The sequence below is a fragment of the Arvicola amphibius genome, chromosome 1, assembly GCF_903992535.2.
Source record: "Arvicola amphibius chromosome 1, mArvAmp1.2, whole genome shotgun sequence".
Taxonomy (NCBI): domain Eukaryota; kingdom Metazoa; phylum Chordata; class Mammalia; order Rodentia; family Cricetidae; genus Arvicola; species Arvicola amphibius.
The window spans coordinates 127,089,823-127,115,273 of NC_052047.1; positions in this window are offsets into that span (position 1 = coordinate 127,089,823).

Sequence of the window (25,451 nt, forward strand, 5' to 3'; positions counted from 1 at the left end):
CTGTACAGGACCTTCTAGCTTTTAGAGTCTCCATTGAGAAGTCAATTGTTATTCTGATGGGTTTGCCTTTATATATTACTTGACCTTTTTCCTTTGCAGCTCTTAATATCTTTCCTTCTGTATATTTTGTGTTTTGCTTATTATGTGGCAAGGAGACTTTTTTGGAATCCTGTCTATTTGGTGTTCTGTAACCTTTTTGTATCTTCATAGGCATTTCCTTCTTTAGGTTGGGAGAGTTTTCTTCTATGATTCTATATTTTCTGTGCCTTTGATCTGGACTTCTCCTCCTTCTATCCCTATTTTTCTTAGGTTTGATCTTTTCATGGTGTCCCAGATTTCCTGCACATTTTTTGTTATGATTTTGTTGGCTTTAATGTTTTCTTTGAGTGAAGAATTTACTTACTCTATCATAACTTCAATGCCTAAGATTCTCTCTTCTCTCAATGCAAGTTCTGTTGGTTATGCTTGCATCTGTATTTCCTGTTTGTTTAACCAATTTTCCATTTCCAGGATCCCCTCAGTTTGTGTTTTTTTTATATATTGCCTCTATTTCATTTTTTTCAAGTCTTGAACTGTTTCCTTTACCTGTTTGATTACTTTTTCTTGGCTATCTTTAAGATATTTATTGATTTCTTCAAATTTTTTGTCTTTTCCTCCATTTCTTTAAGGAAGTTTTTCATTTCCTCTTTAAGGATTTCTATCATCTTCATGAAATCATCTTAAGGTCATTTTCTTCTGCTTCTTCTGCGTTGGGATGTTCGGGTTTTGCTGGTGTAGTACTACAAGGTTCTGGTAGTGCCATATTGCTCTTTAGGTTGTTGAATATATTCTTGCATTATTGGTGTCTACCCATCTCTTACTCTAATTGGTACAGTCACTCTCTATATCTCAGGGAGACACTGGGGTCTCAGGAGATGGGTGGGTTTGTGGTCAGAGTGGGACTTGTAGATTATAGGGTCCAATTGAGGGGAGCTTGAACAGCCTGCCTGTAGGAGGTGGGTGGGAGAGAGGTCTTGCTCTCGCAACTGAGGTGTGTGTAGAAGGGGACCAAAGTTTCGACCTGGGACCTAGGGCCTAGAGACTGGGCTGTCCAGATGTGAGACTGGTCACTGGCCTTTTGGTCCACACTGCAGTCACAGTCCGCATCTCAGGTGGCAGCAGATGAGTAGTCTGGGACTTGTATGCTGTGGAACTCCTTCAGCCTTTAAGACCACTTGAGCATGGGCTCTTATACTATAAATGTAGCTGTAAACCTTGTATGTGATCTGTGAGTCCATCCCTGAATAAAAAGCACTTTATTTATTATATGAGGTTCTGAGCTAGTATGAAATTACTTTATAATGTCCATCTTCATCTGATGCCCATGTGAATCCCAACTCCATGCCTACTGGGTGGACAGGCATAAAAGGCCCAAAAGGTTTGTGGCCCAGAAGGTCTTCCACTCCTGCCCACCTGGCTTGGTTTCACCTACTAAGCAGTTTTTTGTTTGTTTGTTTGGTTGTTTGTTTGTTTGTTTGCCAAAACTCTGCCACAGCAGAGCTACCACATGGCAACTTGGCAATTTCCCAGGCTCATACGCACTCCGTTCCCATGCTGCTTTCCTTACAACACAGCAACATGTGCAACTTCTAGTTTGTGTTCCCTGCTCATGAGATCTGGATTCCTTGCTCTGTGTAAGGAATTGATTTAATTGCTCTTAATTTGTCAAGTAAAGCATATTTGCCAGTATTTAACAAGACACCAACACAAAGAACCAAAGCAGCACAAAACTGTTCTTTCCACCACTAGTCATTTCTCTTCACCACACGACTGCAACCACAACATTTGCTGGCCAATGAAGATTATTACACCTATAATAACTTACTGAAATTTTATAACAAAGGTTATTAATAAATAAATCAATAAACTTGAAAGTTATATAATGGCAAACAATTTTACCATTCAGAAATTTAATAACCTTTTTGCCTATACTATGGATGGTTTTCTGCAAGGCTTATATGGTTATTCTGATACATCCATTTATTGGATATTAAGACTTATTTTTGCTTTTCATATTATACCCTTAACAAAATGGTTTGATAACAGAGCCAAAAATGAGGCACTTTTAGAAATGATACAGTCTTTACAGACTAATAATAAACAGCTAGCTGACCGGATTAATACCATCAAAAATCAAAAGGTAGTTAAAAAATACCATTGAAAAGGATAACATTAATTTGACAGACAAAATTCAATCTATGTCCAAGGGTACTGAGAAATTATCTATGGACACCTTAAAAATTAATAAAGATTTGGTTTTAAAAAGAGAAACATCATGAGAAAAAGAAATGGTAGCTCATCCACATAGGTGACAATAATAATACAAGTGATAACAAAGTCTCATAATTGTTGGAACAGGCTTCTGTTCTTGTGTTTTCAGAAAAATACTCACCTTCAAAAAGTCAAGAGACCTTGGACATCTATATACCTGAAGAGGGAAAGATAACTATCCAGAAAGGATCACCAAGCAAAGAGAATTATGACTTACGAGGACAGGTCATCTGCAGGGTAAAAATCTCTGAACATATATATCTTCAGTAGACTAATAATCATGAATCACTTAAAAATCAAACCTAGCTTTGGAATTGTACAATGTCTCTCCTTCTCTAAATCCAAGCATGTTGTTAAATGAAAAATTCTGAGTTTCTGTCTCATATCAAGAGCCATAGGGTATGGAACAGAAAGAAGAAAGAATTTAGAAAAAAAATTTAGTTTTCTTCATACTTATTCTTGACTCTATCATACCTTTTGTTAGATATATGTCTATATAAATAATGCTTACGTTTTCCACAATGAAAAATAACTCTTCCTGTGGTAATCTTTGAAGTTCCCAGGAAGAAGATAGGGCCACACAACAACTCTACTTTGTTGATATGATGTTCATGATGATGATAGCATTACTATAAGTACCAGTTTTGGGTACCAGCTGCTCAAGATGGTTACAACTTGGTTAGCTGAAATGATGCACCTTCTTACACCATTCTGGCCAGAACCCCAAATAAGAACTTCAGAAAAACCATACTGAATACTCAGAGACTATTTGCAAAGATACCAAGAAATCTTGAAACTTAACCATCGTTTTACTTACTTTTACAGAATCTCATAGAAAGAACATCTCCCCCATGACAACTGGAAGTAATTCTAGAAGATGACGTCCTCTTTCCCAACTAAGTTTGTCCTCAAGGTTAGGGACATCAATTAGGGGTTGAGTATAACTGGTATAGGGTTGGGGGTTGGGGTAGAAATTATGTAGGCTCAGGGATTTCTTGAATAAAAAAGAAAATTTGATGTGGTAATAGGTTGATTAGTGTGATCTTACTCACAATAATAATAATAGTAATAGAGTGAATACTTGTGAGCTATTATTTATAAGCAATTTATAAAGCATTGGTATAAATTCTTGTATATTGATACAAATTCAAATTATATTGAATATGCTCCTATTTCTGTTTACAATATTTATACAGATATGAAAAGTTATTTTGTCAAATTGTATGCATGCTTACTTCTACCTCTGTTTTAGACATTTTGTATATTGATACAATTTAGTATGTATTTATCATATTACACTATACATTTCTACCTCTGATCAAAATATTTATGTATTGTTTACATTTTGAAGTCATTGTCCTCATTTGCTGCACACTTGTTTGAAGATTGTTTAATATTCTAATATGAAGTCTTAGTCTTCATATAATATATATATTATATATCTAAGTTATATAGGTATTAAGAATTATAGGTCAATAGTCATCTATGTTTATTATACTTATAGTTAGACTAATCAGGTTCCTTAGATACATAGAGATTGTATTCTGCATAGATAGGTAATCTTCAACCACTTCAAAACTGTAGAATATTGCATTTAAGTAAATTAGGGTTCTGTTGATGTGAGACACAATTGCTCCTGGTAGCACCAGTCAATTCCTGAGAGAATCTTGAGCACCAAAGACACTTCACTTGGAGTTTGTTTTCTTCTTGGCAAAACCGGCCTTTGGGCAAGAAATTGCCCATGCCTCGACCACTGAAAAAATAAACAGTTTCCAGACAGGACAAGCAGGATACAAGAAAAAAGACTGCCAAACCTTGCCAAAACAGGGTAAGACGGTTTTGAAAATTTTTCCTGCCTCTAAAAATGGTCTGTCAGTTACTCTAGGCTTTAGTCAAAGTTGGTTGCTCCAACATTGCAAATGAGACTTTGGGTGGTTGTCCACATAACCAGCTGTCTCTGTCATTATTGCACATTTTGGAAGCTGCTTGATTGCACTTCCTGTTTACACAAGTAATATTGTTTCCCTTCTCAGTCATAGTTACTTTCCTCTCTGACTTGTCCAAACTATTTCTAATATAAGACTTAGACTCCTTAGGATAGGATAACTATTGAAACATTTAGCATATTTTTTGCTTGATATTGTTCATGCTGTTTGTAATTCTAATTTTTTATACTTGTTACTTGTTCTTATTGTATATAGTTTTGTATTAAGCTTAAAACTCTCTTATTTAGACAAAAGGCAAAAACACTGTGGAAACTCCTTCAGTCAATAACCTTTAAGATACCAGCCCACTTGAGCATGGTTTCTTATACTATAAACGCAACCATAAAACTTGTGCATGCTCTCTCTCTCTCTCTCTCTCTCTCTCTCTCTCTCTCTCTCTCTCTCTCTCTCTCTCTCCCCCCTGCTGGATTCGGTTCCTACTCCCCCGTAAGTGAGAGGACTGCAATCTGTGAGTCTACCCCTGAAAAAATAATACTTTATTATACTCAATTCTGAGCTAATGTAGGTATAACATCCATCTTCACTTGCAGATAGCAGGATTTGATGGGGTGCTGGGGCAGTCTGCTTGCATTAGGCTGGCCCTTGTGTCTGAGGCAGGTGGAGGAGGGGCCTGGGATTTTGCCACAAGACCTAGGGCCTAGAGACTGGACTGTTCAGCTGAGAGACTGGTCACTCACCTCTGGTCCCCTGTGCAGTTGCAGTCTGTGTCTTGAGTAGTCACTGAGGTTGTGGGGGATGGTATAGAACTTTAAAATCACTAATGTAAGATATATAATAGAGTATTTTCTCTGAATTTGCTAAATATAAATAGACTGAATATTGTAAATGTAATTCTTACTTGATAACTCTTTTGTTGTGCACAGTTTTACTATGTTAAAGTTAAAACTTTCATTTTTATTTAGACTAAAAGGTGGAAATGTTGTAGAATCTTAGTTAATATGTGTTGCATTTGTTTATGCTGTGAAATATTTGTTTAATGATGCAAATATGTGTTGTATTCTTTTATATTGCATTTGTTTAACTCTGTAAAGCTTGCCTAAAACACCTGATTGGTCTAATAAAGGGCTGAATGACCAATAGATAGGCAGGAGAGAGAAATAAGTGGGGCTGGATGGCAAAGAGAATAAATAGGAAGAGAAATCTAGGAAAGAGAGCAAAGAGAAAGAAAAGAAGGAGAGGAAGGCACCATGACCAACCACCCAGCCTTATAGTCAGTCACGGAGTAAGAAGGAAAGAAAGATTGATAGAATAAAGAAAGGTAAAAAGCCCAGAAGCAAATCATTGTTAAAAAGAAATAGGATAATTTAAGTTAAACAACCTGGCTAAAAGTAAGACAAACTAAAGCCGGGCACTCATTGATAAGAAAAAATCTCCATGTATTTATTTGGGAGCTGGGTGTTAGGACTGCAAAGTATCAAAAACAACAACAACATCCTAGTTCTGCCAGGCAGAAAACCAGGGACCAATGATTTCAGACCAGCGCAAGTATGTAGAAAACATTCACCGGACAGTGCCAAATCCTCACAATTTGTTTAGCCAATTGGTCCCAGAAAAGCAGAACTATACCATCTTATAATTAAAGGATGCCTTCTTCAGCATCCCATTGGCCAAACAGAGCCAGCCCCTATTTACGTTTGAATGGACTGACCTGTACACTGAGTCCCATAGTCAACTGACCTGAACTTGACTGCCACAACAAGAATTTAAGAACTTGCTAACCCTCTTTGTCAAGGCCCTCCATGCTGATCTGGGTGAGTACCAGCTTAGATTTCCACAGGTTGCACACCTTCAGTATGTGGGTGACATGGTGATGGTTGCAAAAGATGAGACTTACTGCCACGAGGCCACTGACAGACTGTCAACCTTCCAGACTATCAAGTATCAGCTAGAAAGGTTCAGCTTTGCACCAAGACAGTCACCTACCTGGGATTCAGTCTTCATGAAGGTAAAAGAGTTTGTCTCCCTCCTGCAAGCAAGCCATCTTGCGGATCCCTCAACTCTCATCACCAAGAGCCAGGTGCAGGAATTTCTGGAAAGTGTGGGGTATTGCTGATTATAAACCCCTGTGTTGGCTAAAATGAACAAGCATCCCTATGATGCTGCCAAAAGCCCAGAGAGCGAACCGCCATGGACTGAGATTGAGGCTAAAGCTTTCAGGGACATTAAATAAGCCTTGGTATCAGCATCAGTCCTAGCACTGCCAGACATAACCAAGTCCTTCCGTCTCTTGGTAGATGAAAAAGCATGAGTTGCCAAGGGGAAACTCACTCAAAACTTTCAGCCATGGCATTGCCTGATAGCATATTGTTAAAAAACAACCTGGTTTCTGTAGTGTCCAGGTAACCAGCTTGCTTGAGAATCATGGTAGCAGTGGCCCTGCTTGTGAAGGACTCTAATGAATTAACTCTGAGCAGAACCTGACCATCACAGCTTCATATGCAGCGAAGAACCTCTTACCTACACACACACACACACACACACACACACACACACACACACACACACACACACAAGCACACTCCTGTGGATAACAATTGCTCAGCTGCCCCATTTCCAGGCGTTACTGGAAATCAACCCAACCTTAAATCAACCCAAGATAACCTTTTCCCCAACCTTCCATACTTAACCCAGCCTCTATGCTACCGGATAGTGGGGGAGAACTCCTCCATGGCTGTATGGATATAGTATCCAGTTTCCAGAACATCAGGTCCGATCTGACTGATGTCTCCTTGCCCTCCTGGATATAGACATGTACACTGATGACAGCAGTTTTATAAAAGAGGGCCGGGAGGTGTGGGAAGCTGTGGTCACCCTGGAGGCAATGTTATGGCAGAAGCCCTCCTGCCGGGCACCTCTGTCCAAAAGACTGAATCACACTAACCAAAGCCCTAAGAAAATCCATATTTTCACTGACAGTTGCTATACATTTGCCACACTCCACATGCATGAGGAAAGAGGCTTTCTCAACACTCAAGGTGAGTCGATCAAAAACAAGAGATTCTTGATCTCCTGGAAGCTCTTTGGGGCCCAAGGAAGGTCTCAGTAGTGAATTGCCTCAGACACCAGGAGATGGGGAATCAACTAAGGTTCTCAGAAATCACAAAGTAGACACCAAGTGGCAAAAGCAGCAGCCCAGGGACTGCCAACACGAGTGATGCCCCTATCGCCAGCACCAGTCCTTCCAGAAATGCCCATTTATTCTACTAAGGATGATGGCTTTTTCCAAGGCCTGACCAAGGGGTCAACTAAACAGGGATGGCGGTACCCTACAGATGGGCAGATACTTTTACCCCAGGTTCTGGGAAGGAGTCTAATCCAACAGCTAAATGAGAGTACTCACCCTGGTAAACAAAATTATTCACATGGTGTTTAAAAGTTATTTCATCCTTTCTCTAAACCTATGCTTCAAGACATTGTTTCCAGATTTCTGGCTTGCAAGGCCACCAGCTCTGATGCATGGCAGCACTGGGATCTTGGAAAATGAGAAAGAGGTACAACACCAGAAGTCTTTGGGGAAATAGAAATTCTCTGGGGTAAGGTCCTGGCACTATGGACATAAGTACCTGCTGGTGTTAGACTCAGAAGCTGGCATTTTGTGGTTTTTCCTTTTAAAACTGGCTACTGCCCCCACCTCAGAGACTCATTCTGAAGTATGACCCCTGCCACCTCCCTGATATGTTTTTCTAAATAAATTTCTGGCTTGCTCAAACCCACTCTTTTGTGGTGGATTATTCCAAGATTCTCAGACCCAAACAATGTGAACTCCATTCCTTAATTTTAATTAACCTTATTTAGCCCCCAAGCTTTCCAGATGCTTGAAAAACCTCCTTTATCTTCCAGCTTCAGAATTCTGTCTGCACAGAAGCCTCAGCCTGCCTCATCTATTAAATGACCTACAGTTATGAACAATAGAAAGATAAATCTGTTTCATTCAATGGAAACATTTACCCAATGAGTCTGAGTCATCAGAGCCTCAGAAAATTTGACACATTCATTAATTTTGTTCAAATTTATTTGTTAACCCAGAAATTGGGAACTATACAAGCTCAGAAGCCTGTGCCTTTTACATGAAGATGTATTTGCTGAAATGAGCTATTCTTTCCACACAGGGCTTTGCAAAGTAATTTCACTAAGGAAAGTAAGAGAAGAGCTTGGGTGTATATGATTCCGCTGGGCCTGATTTATAAGGCACCTGTGAGGAGAGAGGAACCCTCAGGGTCACAGGCTGTGACGAACCATATATGGGATGTGCTGTGCAGGGCCTTATGTCTGAGAAAGGGAGTGAATAGGAAAAGCTGCAAGACAGCGGAGGATAACAGGCACTCAGAACACCACTTCTCCCTCTCTGGATAACAGCCTGAGTTTCAGGTTGCAGAGCCACCCATTAACCCACCAGGACTCCTTATGACCTGTGAGTGGCAGGACCTTCTTTAGAGCTTCATGGGAATGCCCAACCTAAGTTTGCTTGACCAATATGTCAGCCAGTTTTACGCTGCTGTAACAAATTCTCTGAGCAGAAAGCTTAAAGGAAAAAGCATTATTTGGGGCTCAAGGTTTTAGAGAGTTCAGTCCATCGTGGTGGTGGTGTGTGTGACAGACCTATCTTACATCATCGTGGCCAGAAGGCAGAGAAGGAAAATGCCTGAATGAATGGGCTTACTCCCTTTTCCTTTCCACTCTTCCTAGTTCCTGCCTATCGGATGTTAGCACTCACCTTCAGGACAGATCCTGCCTTCCTCTATTAACCCTTTCTGGAAATGGCCTCACAGACATCCAGGGTGTTTCTTGGTCCAATCAAGTTGACAATCAAGATGAGCCGCTGTAGCTAAGCAGGTTATTTCATTACTCTGATTACATGATTTGCTCAGGGTTGAGACAAGACTCATGTTGATCCAATGAGATTCAATCCCTGGGTCATACTGAAATGATGTTAAAAAAAAAAAAAAGAAAAAGAACCTTCCTTCCTAAAGCTGCTGAGCTGTGGAGATGCCATCCTGGAGCCCCCAAAGCCACCTATAGAGAAGAAAATTCTTTAAATAATTGCAACAAAATACAAAAGAAAGCACCCAGAGGGAAGTCTGAGTTCCTGAACTCATCTATGCCTTAAAAATCACAACTGTGTATGTGAAGAACTTTTGTGTTTCAAGTGCTCAGAATTTGGTTCTTCTGTAACCTGTGTTCAGTGGCTGCATCCAGGCGGAAGCTACTGAGAGGGTTTTCTAAGATGCAAGCCAAGGAGCAGGTGCAATCAGCCTTGGGCTAGAGTTGGGTCTGTGAATATAAAAGACAGGGGCATGAACCACTGCTCTGTAGCCCTGTCTATAGGTGACAGCAACTTCCTCCACACACCGGAATTACTACTGCTCAGTGCCTGCAGGCTGCATGTACTCCAGAGACATTGCTCTCAGAGAGAATTGTGCCCCTTTCTTTCTCTACCTTCAGAATCTATACTCCATAGGTGCTTAATGAGTCTTTCCTGGGTCAGAAGCTATCATGTTCTTGAGCAACAGGCAAAAGTGAGTCACAGAAGATAGCCAGCCAGTAGTTATGAACACCTCAGTTTGATGTGAGGAAAATGTCAGGTAGGGCCCAAGTTTGATCCAAAAAAAGCTAAAAATCATCTGTGCTTCTGAAAACACTTTTTCCCAGGGCCCTAAATGATGGCAGCAGTAATCCTCCAAGATGCAGTTCCCATGAGTGATTTTTTTCTCATAACCTCTCTAACATTTCATCAGCATCTCCACTGCAACTGAAAGGCATGTTCAGTACTGAAAGGCTTCCCTCATCCTTGCCATGTGGTTCGCATGTGCATAGACAGGATCCCACACTGATCAACCTGTACATGCATTTTATTGCTTGGTAAGCCCAGGATCTGGTTTTGATCAACCTCAGCGACATGTATGTTTTATTGCTTGATAATCCTGGGATTGAAACTCATTGAACTCACTCTCGAATTTCCGTCCATTGTGCTATAGCTTCTGCTGAAGTCATTCATGTGACACAAAGGGAGCTATATTAGGAGGACATGATGGTAAATTATTATATTACAGTGCTGCTTCCCTAGCTCAAATGTCTGAGCCTCATACTCTGCCTTTTTATCCAGATATTCTTTAGTCAGCATGCATGTGAGTGAGCAGAATGCTATCTTCTGCTCCTTGATATCCGGATATAAAAATGTTAAAATAAAAAACAGCAATAAAAAGTACACTTAACACTGAGCAGTGCTGGTATATGCCTTTAATCCCTGAACTCAGAAATCAGAGGCAAGTGAATCTCTGTGAAACTGAATCCAGAGTAGTCTCCAGAATGAGTTTCAAAAAAAAAAGAGAAAGTAAAAGAAACAATGAAAGAGAGAAAGAAAGAAGAAAGGAAAGAAAGAAGAAAGGAAAGAAGAGCTTATTTTCTATCCTGTCCTCTGTGCACCATTAATCTGCTAGCTTCAGTTGAGTTTTGAGTTCATATCAGAGATCTAGCTTGCCATGATAGAGCCTCTGCGTTTTATAGTGAACACTGCAAAAATTGATGTATATAGATTAAGTACCTAATAAACATATGTAAATAATGGATGAATAAATAAATCAATATACAAATGAAGTACAGATGAATACTAAGTAGTAGCATTTGGAAGGAGAACCCAACTATGAAGTACAGAACCATAGGAGGAGCTTTTCCCATCTGTCCTGTCCTTTGTCATATTTAGCTCAGAATGACTGACCCTACTCTACACAACTCCTCCCCAACCTCTGTCCCCTGCATTGGCAGGTCATGAAGTGGTGAGGTGGTTTTCGCAGCCCTGCACTGACCTGGTATTCCATGTCAGGTTGATGACTTCCCTGTGCTGGAGCTGCATCTCCACCAAGAGGGTTTCACTTTGTTTTTCATGATTGGGTGGTGGAGCTGAAACACGACTGACACCTAAGAATGGAGATTACTGTGGACACTCATCATGTTAATGTGGACCCAGATGACGTGATGACGAAGCCTTGTTAACCAATTATCTTTAAGAGGTGGGACCAAGTTAGGGTGTGGTTTTCTGGGACCCAGAGAAAAACAGCATGTGACCCAGGTGTGCTCTCTCTGTGTGTGGTTCCCTCATGACACAGCTGAGCTTCGACTTCTCATTCTTGTTTCATGAGTGTTCTCCTTATAATAAATAAAAATATACTTGCTTTATCTTTTAGCTAGCCTGGTTATATTTCCCGAATTGAGTTAACTTCTACAGTTGGTGCCTTGAATCATGGGGCTGGGTCTCCAGTGGCTCTAGCCAGCAGCCAGCAGGCTCCACGCTATTCATTTTGGTATAGAATTCTTGCACAGTAGCCCTGAGTAGCCACTAGCCATGATCCTTCAGATTTTCTCACTAAAGATTGCAGAGCACCTTAGCCACCCACAACTGTGCAACTGGCTTCTGGATCCAGTTTGGATGCGGGCTTCCCTGATTTTTTGCTCTCCTTATGTTTGTGTGGCTGTTAACCACTCAGGGACTTCCACAGAGTGCACAGTCTGTGATTTACACCCATTAATTGTCTTTAATCTTAGATATTTCAGCATTTAACACTAAATTCAGATCAAACTGACCATGTGGCTACAAGTGCACAGCAACACCTACTGGCAGGTAATGGTTATTGTACCTACTCCAGCTCAAACTCAACCACAGGTAAGATTTATAATTTAAAATATAAATTATAAACTTATAATTTAAAAGGGCAAGATGATGGACAATTTAACAACCCAGAAATTCAATAGCTTTCTTACTTATACCATGTATGATGTTATGCAAGGTTTAAATGATTTCCCTTCTACATCCCTCTATTTGATTCTGGGAGTTAGCTTTTTCCTTCATATTTTCTTTTTAAAGACATGGTTTGATAATAGGGCCAATAATGAGGCAATTTAAAAAATGATACATTCTTTACAGACTGATAATGACCAGCTAAAAGGGAATTTCAGCACTCTGGAGAAAGATACAACCAATTTGACAAACATAACCAAGTCAATAGCAGAGAGTCCGGAGACATTTGTGCTGTTGAATGTGTTAATTGGATTCTGTTGATGGGTTCTGATAGATTGACTGATAGAATGTCTCTTCAGTAAGGTAATATACATGCTATAAAAATTATGCCCAAGGATAGTTATTTTTACTGGACAGACTTCACACCTTGAAACCTCAATGAGGGCATTAGAACAGAACACCAAACAGGAGATCCAGACTTTACAAAAGGAAGTGAAAAATATTTGAAAAGATTGAGGAATTTATTGAATTTGATGACCAGGGACAAAAGGTACAAAGACAAAATGTAGCCTCATCAGTGCATACCTGCCTTTCTGGTGATATCATCAGAAAGAGCATCTGGCACCAAATACCCTAAGGTAGTCAAAGAATATACATGGGAACACATACATATGACTGATCTAAAAGGAAATTAAACAAGCAATTGTATCTTATGGAATACATTTATTCTTTGTTAGGGAAATGCTCAAAATGTGGGCTTCAAGTAACAAGGCAACACGACAAGACTGGATTCAGTCATTCTCAGTGGTCCTAGAAAATGGAACTCAGCTGCTTTGGAAGTGTTATATGAGAGAAGTGAAAATTTTAGAGCAACAGGAAAAAAATAAAAGGACTTGAGATTTTCCAAGATCCAATTCTGACTGAGGGACTTTACTCTGATCCTTAGGATCAGGATCTTTACAATGAACACACCTTATCCCTATGTAGCACAGTAGCTTTAAATGCTTGGGACAGAACCCAGGAATCAGGAAAGAGAATTGAACAATATATTAGGGTTAAACAGGGTCAGAGAGAACCCTTTAGTGACATTTTATAAATATTAACTAAGGCTGTAGAAATAGGGGTAACAGACCCAGAAGCTAGATGTCTAGTAATTAAATATTTGGCTTTTGAGAATGCCAACTTAGAATACAAAAAGATCCTTGGGCCTTTAAAGGTCAAATCAGCACCAATAGATGAATAGATTTTGTATACAATGAATGTTGAGATACTTGACTATAGTACTGAAGCTTGGGTAGGAGAAACAATTTCCAATGGTATGAGGAGACATCAAAATACCATATGTTTTAATTGTGGCAGAATAAGACATCTGAAAAGAGATTGTAGACAAGGAATTCCTAAGAATAATGTCTACTCTGGGAATGGCAAGAATAAGAGGACTCAGCCTTCAGGTATATGTAGGAGGTGTGGCAAAGGCTGATATTGGACCAATGGATGTAGGTCAACAAACACAGACAAGGTAGCCTGATGCCATTAGAAAACTCCTTGAAGGGCCTCTCACAGGCCCCCATGACAAACATGGTCTACTCATTCCCAGTTACTGTAGTTGTCCCACCAGGAAAATTTAAAAATCCATTGCCTACTGTAAAACACCATACTGATCTGGATGATGTAATAAATGTGGAGGATGAGTAAAATACTCCAGTAGAACATAGGAAATGTATATTCTGGCAGACTTTTATAAATGATCAAAGACCAAAGCTACGAGTGTGTATAAATGTCATTTTTATTGAAGACTTACTAGACACGGGTGTAGATGTAAGTATCATTACCTCAAAATATTGACATTTGAATTGGCCTCTTCAAGAGGTAGATGTTCAGTTCCAAGGAATTGGAACACTATCTCAAGTGAACAAAGCATGAGATGAGTCAAATGCTTAGAGCCAGAAGAACAGAGAGGAAGGCTGAGGCCATATGTAGCTAATATTGCAGTAAATTTGTGGGGCCATGACCTATTATAGCAATGGAATGCCTGGATTAACATTCTTGCAGTCCCCCCAAAAAAACGTATGTTTCTGAGGAAGATATTATACACAAAGGTCACCAGCCATTCAGGCTGTACAAGATCACAAAACAATTGACAAATCTTCAGGGGTACTAATGGCCCTACCTTTAAAATGGTTAATTGAGAAACCAATATGGGTTAAACAGTGGCCTCTAACAGAAGAAAAGCTGCAGGCTTTATAAAAGCTGGTAGAAGAGCAACTAGATGCTCACCATATTAAAGAATCTACCAGCCCTTGAAATTTCCCTGTATTTGTTGTTTAAAAGTAATCTGGAAAATGGAGAACACTGACAGATCTTAGAGCTATCAACAAGGTTATTCACCTATGGGCCCTCTACATTCTGGAATTCTCCTGCCTTCTCTGTTACCCAAGGGATGGTCTCTCATAGGTATTGATTTAAAGGATTGTTTCTTCACTATACCTTTATAAGAAAAGGATAGAGAAGGATTTGCCTTCACAGTGCCTATTTAAAAAATTCTCAGACTACTGGGAGATATCAATGGACTCTCCTCCCACAGGGAATGTTCAATACCCCCAGCCTGTGTCAATACTTTGTCAGTCAGCCATTGGAAATAATTTGTAAGCAATTTCCTAGGCATTACATGGATGAAATTTTGTTATCTGATTCAAATACAGATACTTTAGAAGGAATGTTTGAAGAAGTAAAGAAAGTTTTGCCTAAATGGGTATTACAAACTGCTCCTGAAAAGATTCAAAGAGGAGATTCTGTTACTTACCTAGGTTACAGAATAGGTTTCAGAAAATTAGAGCACAAAAGGCACAAATTAGGAGAGACTGGTTGCAGACTCTTAATAACTTTCAAAGATTGTTAGGAGACATTTCCAGCCTATGACCTGTTAAGATAACACCTGATCTAATAATTCATTTAAACAAAATCTTAGTGATAAAGACTTGAATAGTCCCAGAGAATTAATAGCTGAAGCAGACAAGGAATTGATGATTGTTGAGAAGACATTACAGGAGGCACATGTGGATTGGGTGAATCCAAATCTTAATTGTATTCTAGTCATATTGCCTTCCTACAGGAATTTTAACACAGAGAAATGATATTATCTTAAAATGAATTTTTTGCCATATAAGCCAAATAAAAATAAAAAACATATGTGGAAAAGTTCTCTGAATTAATTAGAAAGGTAAATTGAGACTTGATCAATTAGCAGGTATAGACCCAGCAGAGATTAAAGTGCCTTTTACTACTGATGAAATAAAAAAAGTTATGGGTTCACCTTCTTATATAGCTTCTCTAGGATTTTTTACGAATTATAGGCTCGATGTCCTTTATTTATGGCTAGAAACCAATTATGAGTGAGTACATCCCATGTTCATCTTTTTGGGCCTGGGTTACCTCACTCAGGGTGGTGTTTTCTATTTGCATCCATTTGCATGCAAAATTCAAGATGTCATTGTTTTTTACCACCGAGTAGTACTCATAGGATGGTTGGGATATAGGAAAAGTGGATATGGGAACAAGGAATTATATATCTTAATTAAGGGAGCCATTCTAGGGTTGGCAGAGACTTGACTCTAGAGGGGTTCCCAGGTGTCCAGGAAGATGCCCCCAGCTAGGTCCTTGGGCAGCTGAGGAGAGGGTGCCAGAAATGTCCAGATCCTATTGCCATACTCATGAATATCTTGCATATCACCATAGAACCTTCACCTGGCATTGGATGGAGAAAATGACAGAGCCCCACATAGGAGCACTGGACTGAGATCCCAAGGTCCCAATGAGGAGCAAAAGGAGGGAGATCATGAGCAAGGAAGTCAGGACCGTGAGGAGTGCGTTTACCCATTGAGACGGTGGGACAGATCTAACGGGAGACCACCAAGTCCAGTTGGAATGGGACTGATGGAACAGGGGACCAAACCAGACTCTATGAATGTGGCTGACGGTGGAGGAGGACTGAGAAACCAAGGACAATGGCAATGAACATGAACTCTACAGCATGGATGGGCTCACTGTGAGCCTTGTCAGTTTGGTTGCTCACCTTCCTGGACTTAGGGGGAGCTGGGAGGACCTTGGACTTAACATAGTGAAGGGAACCCTGATGGCTCTTTGTCTTGGAGAGGGGTGGAGTGGGGGTATGGGTGGAAGGAAGGGGAGGGAAGGGGGAGGAGATGGAAATCTTTAATAAAAAAAATGAGAAAAAAAAAGAAAGAGAAAAAAAGTTATGGGAAGACAATGAACCACAGCAAAAAGCTTGTGCTAAATTTTGGGAGAAATTAATATCAATTATCCCAAAAGAAATAAACTTAACCTTATAAAGAGAACTTCTTGAATTCTTCCCTGAATTGCACATGGTGCATCAATAACTGGAGCCCATACATTTTATACTGATGCAAATAAATCAGGGAAGGCAGGTTACAAATCAGAAGAATTAAGTAAGGTGTAACAAAACCCTTATAATTCTGTCCAGAAGGTAGAATTATATGCTATTCTTATGGTGCTAAGGGATTTTAAAGAACCTCTTAATATAGTTACTGATTCACAATATGCAGAAAGAGTTGTCTTGCATATTTAAACTGCTGAATTTATACCAGATAATACAGAATTGACTTCATTATTCATTTCTGGTGCAAGACATAATCAGGAATAGTCTTTGTCCTATATACATAACACATATCAGATCTCATATGGGTCTGCCAGGTCCTCTACTACAAGGTAATGCAGAAATTGATTAATTATTGATTGGAAGTGTGTTGCATGCCTCAGAATTTCATAAGAAACATCATGTCAATAGCAAAGCTTTAAAAAAAAGAGTTTCCTACTACATGGCAATAAGCTAAGGAGATTATAAAGAGATGTCCTACTTGCTCTTTCTATAATCAAACATCATTACCTGTAGGCAGTAACCCAAAGGGTACTCAAAGGAATGAGATCTGACAGATGGATGTGTTCTACTGTATGGTATTTTGAAAATTAAAATACATGCACCACACCATAGACACTTATTCAGGTTTTCAGTGGTCATCTGCCTTGAGCTTGGAAAAGGATGATTCAGTAATCACACATTTATTAGAAGTTATGGCCAATGGCCATCATGGGTATTCCTGCACAAATAAAGATAGACAATGGTTCAGCATATGTATCTAGGAAAGTGAAACAGTATTTTGTTTATTATAATATAAAACATATTACAGGTACACCAAATAATCCTATAGGTCGGGCAGATATAGAAAGGTTAAATCTAACTATAAAGGATATGCTAAACAAACAGAAAGGGATAGAAAATCCCCCCCACAGAAATAGATTGCATAGGCCGGGCGGTGGTAGCACACGCCTTTAATCCCAGCACTCGGGAGGCAGAGGCAGGCGGATCTCTGAGTTCGAGGCCAGCCTGGTCTACAAGAGCTAGCTCCAAGACAGGCTCTAGAAACTACAGGGAAACCCTGTCTCGAAAAACCAAAAAAAAAGAAAGAAACAGATTGCATAATGCTTTATTAACCTTAAATTTTCTCAATGCTAATAAGAAAGGAACAACAGCAGAGAGATATTGGATAATGAAAAAAACTTCTGAATACAATCAACAAGTATATTTCAAGGATTGTGTTGACCTCACAATGGAAACCAGGAGATGTTCTACATTGGGGAAGGGGCTTTGCTCTTGTTTCCATAGGAGAAGAAAAACTATGGATACCATAAAAATTAATAAAGATTCACTTTTAAAAAGAGAAACCTCTTGAGAAAGAGAAATGACAGCTCATCCACAATGGTGACAACCATACAGGTGATAAGGAAACCATATAGGGCTGGGGCAGGGTTCTGTTCTTTTCTTTACAAGAGACTTCTAATAAATGTGTGATTACTGAATCATCCTTTTCCAAGCTCAAGGCAGATGACCACTGAAAACCTGAATAAGTGTCTATGGTGTGGTGCATGTATTTTAATTTTCAAAATACCATACAGTAGAACACATCCATCTGTCAGATCTCATTCCTTTGAGTACCCTTTGGGTTACTGCCTACAGGTAATGATGTTTGATTATAGAAAGAGCAAGTAGGACATCTCTTTATAATCTCCTTAGCTTATTGCCATGTAGTAGGAAACTCTTTTTTTTAAAGCTTTGCTATTGACATGATGTTTCTTATGAAATTCTGAGGCATGCAACACACTTATGAGGACAGGTGATCAAAAATATTTACATTTAAATATATATTTATGAATATATAGAGCTGGTTTTGGAGTTGGACAATGGCTCTGTCTTTCTCTAAATCCAAATGTGTTGTTAAAAGGAACATTCAAAGTTTCTGTCTCATGTCAGGAGCCATCTGGTATGGGACAGAAGGAAGACATTAAGAAAAATTTTAATTTCTCCATGCCTATTTTGTCTATATCATAGTCTTCATTGAATGTATGTCTATATGAATAATGTTTAAGTTTTCCATGTTGAAAAATAGAGTTTCCTACAGATCCTTTTCCTGCAGTAATCTTTGAAGTTTCCAGGAAGAAGATGGGGCTCCACAACAACAACTCCACCTGGTTGAGATGACATCATGATGCTGATAGTGCTACCACAAGACCGGTTTGGGATCCAGCTGTTGAAATGGTGCACCTTCTCATGGCATTCTGGCCAGAACTCCAAATAAGAACTTTGGGGAAAACCCTATCAACTTCTCGGATTTCGTTTGCAAATATACTAGATAGTAATCTTGAAACTTAACCATCACTTTACTTTTGCAGGATCCCATAAAGAGGACCTCACCCCCACGACAGCAGGAAGTAATTCTAGAAGACAATGTCCCCTCACCCAAAAAAGTTTGTCCTCAGAATTGGGAACACCATTTAGGGGTTGTTGATTATTACTTGTATAAGGTAGAGGGTTGGGGTAGAAACTATGTAGCTTCAGAAAAAAAGGAAAAAAGGAATAATAGTGGGTAATAGAATGATTGTATTCTGCATAGTTACTTCAAGGATCTGTAGAACATGGCAAATTGAAAATCTCCATTGGGTCTCTACCCTTGGAGCTCAGTGAATCCCTTGGAAAAGAGGGAGCAAGAAATGTAGGAGCCAATGGGGTTGAGGACACCAGGAGAACATGTCCCACAGAATCAACTAAGTAGGGCTCATAGGGGCTCACAGAGACTGAAGTGGCAATGGAGCCTGCATGGGTCTGCACTAGGACTTCTGCATAAATGTTATGTCTATTAGCTTGATATTTCGTGGTACTCCTAACATTGGGAAAGGGGGTGTCTTTCATGTGATCTTGACATCATTTTCCTCCTACTGGGTTGCTTCACCTGGCCTTGATATGAGGGTTTGCGCCTAGTCTTATCAGAACTTTTTATGCTATGTTCCATGGATATCCCTGGGAGGGCTGCTCATTTCTAAAGGGAAGTGGAAGAGCAATGGATCTGAGGGGGAGGAGAGGTGTGGTGGAGGGAATAGGAAGAGGGGAAACTGCGGTCAGGATGTATTAAAAGCCAAACAAAAATAGTTTACCATTCAGTGCTGTTGAACTCTAAGGAAACTCTCATCTTATGACAGCAAATGTGGGGACTCATGATCAGTGCAATTCAGATTAATTAACATTAGTCTAGAAGATTCAGATAGGCAGGGCTCAATTCACACAAATATACTTTTAACCATTTTCTTTAGAAAATGTGAGACATTGCCTTGTGGTTTTAATGAGCCATTCCACAAATGTTTTTCTTGTGTTTGAGAAAAAAGTAATCTTAACTGGCATTTAATTCTCTTTCTATTTGGGGAGTAAATAACTTAATTGTCAGCCACCCTGGATCATGACCGAAACAGGAGCAGTTGGAAAGTCATGTGACTCCATTACTTACTTTTAAGAAGAATCCATTATTGCCTCACTACTACTGTTTGGGACTAAAAGGACAGAGCATTATATTTGAGCATATTGTATGGTGTTGACACCTGTGCTTGTCAATCCCATCATGTTCTAATAAGTTGACCAGTGCATCGTAAATGCTCAGATTTACAAAAATTACAAATAGAGAAACTCTTAATTGAAGAATCAGTATAATAACTGAAAAAATGTAGGTACAAGGAAAAGCATCCCACAGAATTCTTTAAAGGTAGGTACAATGCATAAGGTAGAACATCTTGTTGGCTATTAATTTACATTAAAGTTTACATTGGCTATTATGTGAAATTTTATTGAATGGCTTTATGGGTTTGATCCCTTCTTCGTTGCCCTATAGAGAAACACTATCAGTGTAACCTTTGAGTAGATTGGCAATGGTTCAAAATCTTTTGACGTATTCCATTTGTTCTTGATCCTTCCTTTCCCTGTAGAATCTTATACCACACATGGAGGGCAAGTGTCAAAGAATGTAATCTAAAGAGGTGGCTTCTGTTGCAGGAGTTAGGAATAGAGCCAGGTTGGTGGTCCCTGAATATGATCACTTGAGATGGAGACAAGATGACTGGTATTAGCTCATGACCAGCCTAGACTTTGTAGAAAAATCTAGCCTATAAATTCAAAACAAAATATTAATGGTAGACAACATATTGATTGATCAGAGCAGATAAAAAAACTTCTATACTGAAAAACATATGTTAAGAAGTATCTCCTGATTTGGGCCCTGCAGGTCCTCGTTTCCCCTGCTGTGAAGTAACATTAAGATGCTTTACTCTAGTCAAGTGTCTTGTTTCATTGGGTTTTCCACGATGAATTACCTCCTAAAAAGTTTTATGCCTAACATGGACCAACTAAATATATGATTTGCATAAAAAACCTCTATTTGGTTATTATTGATATTTAACTATATATTATATAAATTCATAAATATATAGTGACATATTTCTGTCTCCTGTTTTTTTTTTTTTTTCATTTTTTCAGGCTATCTTATAGTCACTAGTGACAAATTAAGGGTCATCCTTGGAGAAGCCTACTTCTCAGCACTGCCTTGCCACTTATAAAACGTTGTGTAAAGTCATATGGTTTCGTTCAAACATACTAGCATGTCTGATGGTGTTGTTAGGATATTTTTTTCAGGCATCCATAGTGCTGTGGTTCATGGATAAACCTTCCATGTCATTTCTACAAGAAAACCACCCCCTAGCAGGAGAATTCCAGGTCCCCTGGCTCTGAAGTGTTTCTTGTCCCACTTGTTCAATGATCCCTGCGTCTGAGGAATAAGGGTTGTATTGTAGACACTTCAGCTGATGTTGTTTTCCCACACACTGCCCTTCTCTGTATTAGACAAGGTGTGGCTTTCTGAAAGAATCTCCTACAGCTGCTGCAAACACAAGCTCCTTTGATGAGTGCTGAGAGCTAAGCTTACCTGTAGGTATAAGGATTGCAGATAGGAACTATAATGATTATTTAGGATCACATCCAGATCAGTGTCTCTGAATCCTGTGTCCCAGGTGTTTGGTTCTCTTGGCACCAGGGCATTATCTTCAACTTCTGAGAGGTGACCAGAATTAACCTACATTGTTTGGGAAGTCTTTTGGAAGCCCATGACTAGCAACTCAAAAGCGGGTTCCTCCTGATAGGTTCCTTGTGTTTGAGAAGTTGACTGGAGGATCTCTGGTTTCAGGGTACCCAACATCTTTGGGGACTTGATTCATTCCAGGATTATTTAGGAAAATAGTTTGATCCACGACTCCTGAGGTTTACAGTTTGTCCTAGGCTGCTATGGATTGATGTTATGAGTAGGATACTTTCAGTGTTTGTCCTGAGGTTTTCTTTTGGGTTTATCCAGGCTCTTTGGTTTCAGAGTTTAGGGAGCCTTCCTTTACTGACTTTCTTGAACTGATGCTAAAGGCCCCAGGTGTTTACTGGCAGACTGTCAGTGTCCTTACTCCTGGACTCACTGACATAGTTCCTCACCATTCATGGACCTCAGAGCAACAGGATAATGGACAAGGAATTAGATAAAAGCTTTGATTAAGATGACCTAGTTTTCAGCAGGAATCAAGACCTCATCTCTGCACAGTTTGCTCTGTTTCTAACTCAATTGTATTTGTAAACTGTATAGACCATCCTTGACTCCAATGCTAACCCAAGTTCGTTGCACTCTGAGTCCACAAGTCCCATTCCATGAGTGTAAGTAAGCAGGTACTTAAAGATCGGACTCCTTAAGAGGTCACCTGAAAGTTCATGTCAAAGTTTTCATAACATGATATGGTCTTGTGTCTTTCTATCTTCACACTCCCTGACAGATTTGCATCTCAGTCATGAAGAACTAACATGAGTAAAGGGACCAGAGTGAACCACAACAAGAGGATATGCTAAACATCTGTGGCCATAGATGTCCTACTAAGAGGCCAAGATTATAAGACAGAAGATATATGTAGTTAGGTAAAGAACTTGCCAACAAACATGCCACCTGAAATACCAGAGATCACTAAAGGCGACCCCAAGATCATAGCATGAGAGTTTTGACAGACTTGGTTAGTCAGAGGCACTCTCTGCCACTTATGAGACCTTGATTGGGTCCTGAAGATGAGTGGGAAAAATGCTGGGCACAAAATTTTTGAAGTCCTGTTGTGGATAAGACCCCAAGAAAGCCATGGGTTCTGACTCCACCAGTGGTAGGATGTGCCAGAGGTTCAATGAAAAGACTGTGTAGATCACAGTCTTGAATTCCGTGTAGGCAATTTCAATGAGAGTTCAAAAATCCTGGCAGATGTGGCTGTTCTAAACTTCTTTGAGGTCTTGGTAATGAATGTACACTTGAGATCAACCTGTTCTTGATTTCCTGAAGGCTGGATAGCAGCTGAGTACACAATGGATGCAGGCTGTGGTCATACACCTATCAAGCCAAAGTCTGTCCAGATATTCAGGAATGAAAATGTTGTTTGATCATCAAAATGAGACCTCATCTTGTTTAAGGCCATAATGTGGTCCTGGCTCCATTGTAGTTAAGATTATCCTGGGTCAAATGAAGAAAGAGTATTGCCTACCGACCCCTAAATTTAAGCTTAGCCCAAGATATGTGATAATCATGGAGCTTCCAGGCTACCATTGATTCACCTTACTGCTTTCACACATAGGTCACTCATCAGAGTACCACCTTTTGAGGTTACACTAGGCCTAAACTTCCTAAAGGAGTGTGTGTGGCCTAGGTTGCACTTGAAGCCAATTTGTTGTCCTTTGTGTTAGTCAAGATAAAACCTGGTCCAGACTAACCCAAGACAAAATCCATGTTGTTTGATAGTAAAGTATGACCCAAGTTACATGATGTAGTCTTGACTTCCCTGATCTGAGAATGCTGCCTAGATTGAATGAAAGCAATGTATAGCCTAAGGTCTTAAAGGCAATATGTAGGATTTCATTTATCAGATCACCACCCTTTGTTGATACAGTGGATCCATCCTGGTTGAAGGATTTGGTGTTGGCTAATTCACATTTGAGATCAATTTGTATCCCTTCAAGTACAGAGAGCACAAGGTCAGGCATGAATACAGAGTGTGGTTCACACACCTTTCATGCCAAAGTCTGTCCAGATTGTGTGATTTTCATTTGTGGCACAGACACCACAAAGACCATGGTTTGGTACTGGCTTCTCTGAATTGAGGATGAGGCCTGAATTGTATGAAAAGAGAATGTGTCCCAAATGTACTTGAAGGTTGTCTCCAGCTTCTTGGGGGTCAAGAAGTCAAGGAGCCACCAGGCTACATGGTTATCACTTGGCGGTCACTCATTAAGTATAAAGCCTTTTGTGTGGTTTTTGTTGAATAGATTCTAGCTTAGGGAAAATATCTATTGAATGCTAGATGAGTCCTGGTGCACACAAATCATTCTGTTTTTAGGCTTGTCTTTTTGTTTGGTCATAAATGTGAGCCCTTGGCTCCATTAGGACCATGGTGTGGTCCTTTCTCCCTTGTAGTGAGTATTGTTCTGGGATATATTAACAGAGGGTACAATCCACAGACTCTTTAAATTAGTGAGGACCCAGGCTACTTGCTAGTCAGGGAAGTTTCAGACAACCAATGATGTCTCATTCTCTATTGCCTTTACCTTTATGTTATTCATCAAACAACCACCCCTGGGTGTTAATGGTATCCAAACTTCCTGGAGTAGTGAGTGTGGCCTTGGCCACATTTGAGGTTAACTTATCCTTGATCTCAGGAAATTCAGGTAAGACATGGGCACAGAGGATCACTGGGTATGGCCTATATACTTTCCAGTTCTAACAACAAAATGCCTTGCTGTGCCCATGTTATTTGGTGTTCAATGTGGCCTAGACTACATAAAAGCAATATTACCTTGACAACCCTGATATGAGAACATTGCCTGTGCTGGAAGAATAGTGGTGCCCACAAACCCTTGTGTTTCTGAAGGGGAATTACCTTCACCATATTACCAACTCTTGTTACTGTAGCTCCAACCTTGTTGGAAGGCTTGGTAGTGCTAGCTAATGCTTAAGGTAAACTTGTTCTGGATCTTCTCAAGTTGACCTAGAACCAGGGCATGGTCAAGATAATATAAAGGCTTAGGTGTAGTATGGTTCCCCTTGGTGATGATATGTCCTTGGTAGGATGAAGAGAAGCACCCAAGCTTCCTTGAGCTTAAATGGACTCAAGCTACTTGGTAGTCAGAGTGGGTGGTGTCAACAGATGGTCTTCAACCTTCTGTAGGCTAGAGTCTTGATCTTATACTAGGTGCTTGCTGGACAGGATCCTCTAAAGGCCTGTCTTCTTGGCATGTGTGCAGAGTCCTCTCCCTCGGGCTGATTTGGTGTGCCACTCACAGACATTCTTGTATGACTTTCTATTTTGACACTTTTCCAGAAATCCTCTTGTGAGATCACAGACGCATCATGAACCTCTTCTAGTACCAGTCACACCATTTAGGTCGCCTTACCCACGGTATACCACAGGGAGTGAAGATGTAGTCTTTAGCACAAGAATCTATGTCTTCTAATCCACAAAGCAGCCCTCCTACCCAAATTCTTATGTACCTGTCCTATCCCAATAAACACTGGGTTGCCCTCAGGCCAAGGTCTACTTGTTTCCTATGGCAATGACTTCCAAATGTTATGTCACAGAGTCCTGACATCACCTTGTTCTGAAAATTTTAAAGAATATCCAAAGGTCCCAGCTTTTCCTGGACAGGTGCTTTATCTTCCAAGATATTAATGTTCAAGGATGTTCAGGCCATTATCATTCTAAAACCCATCACAGATGCTTCTCTTGGAAGTGTCTCATGTACAGTCTCCTTTCTCCCAGTCTTCTTCCTCTCAGTTGGTACCTTCAGCCATGGGAGGGGAGGTCAAGTGACAGCATGCCTTCTTCACTTCACAGTTATGAGCACCACTCTGCCCAAGCATGTCAGTCACAGGTTTGTCACCTTGGTCCCTTAGTAGTCATTAACTCTCAGGATGCTATCTATTGTTTCTGGG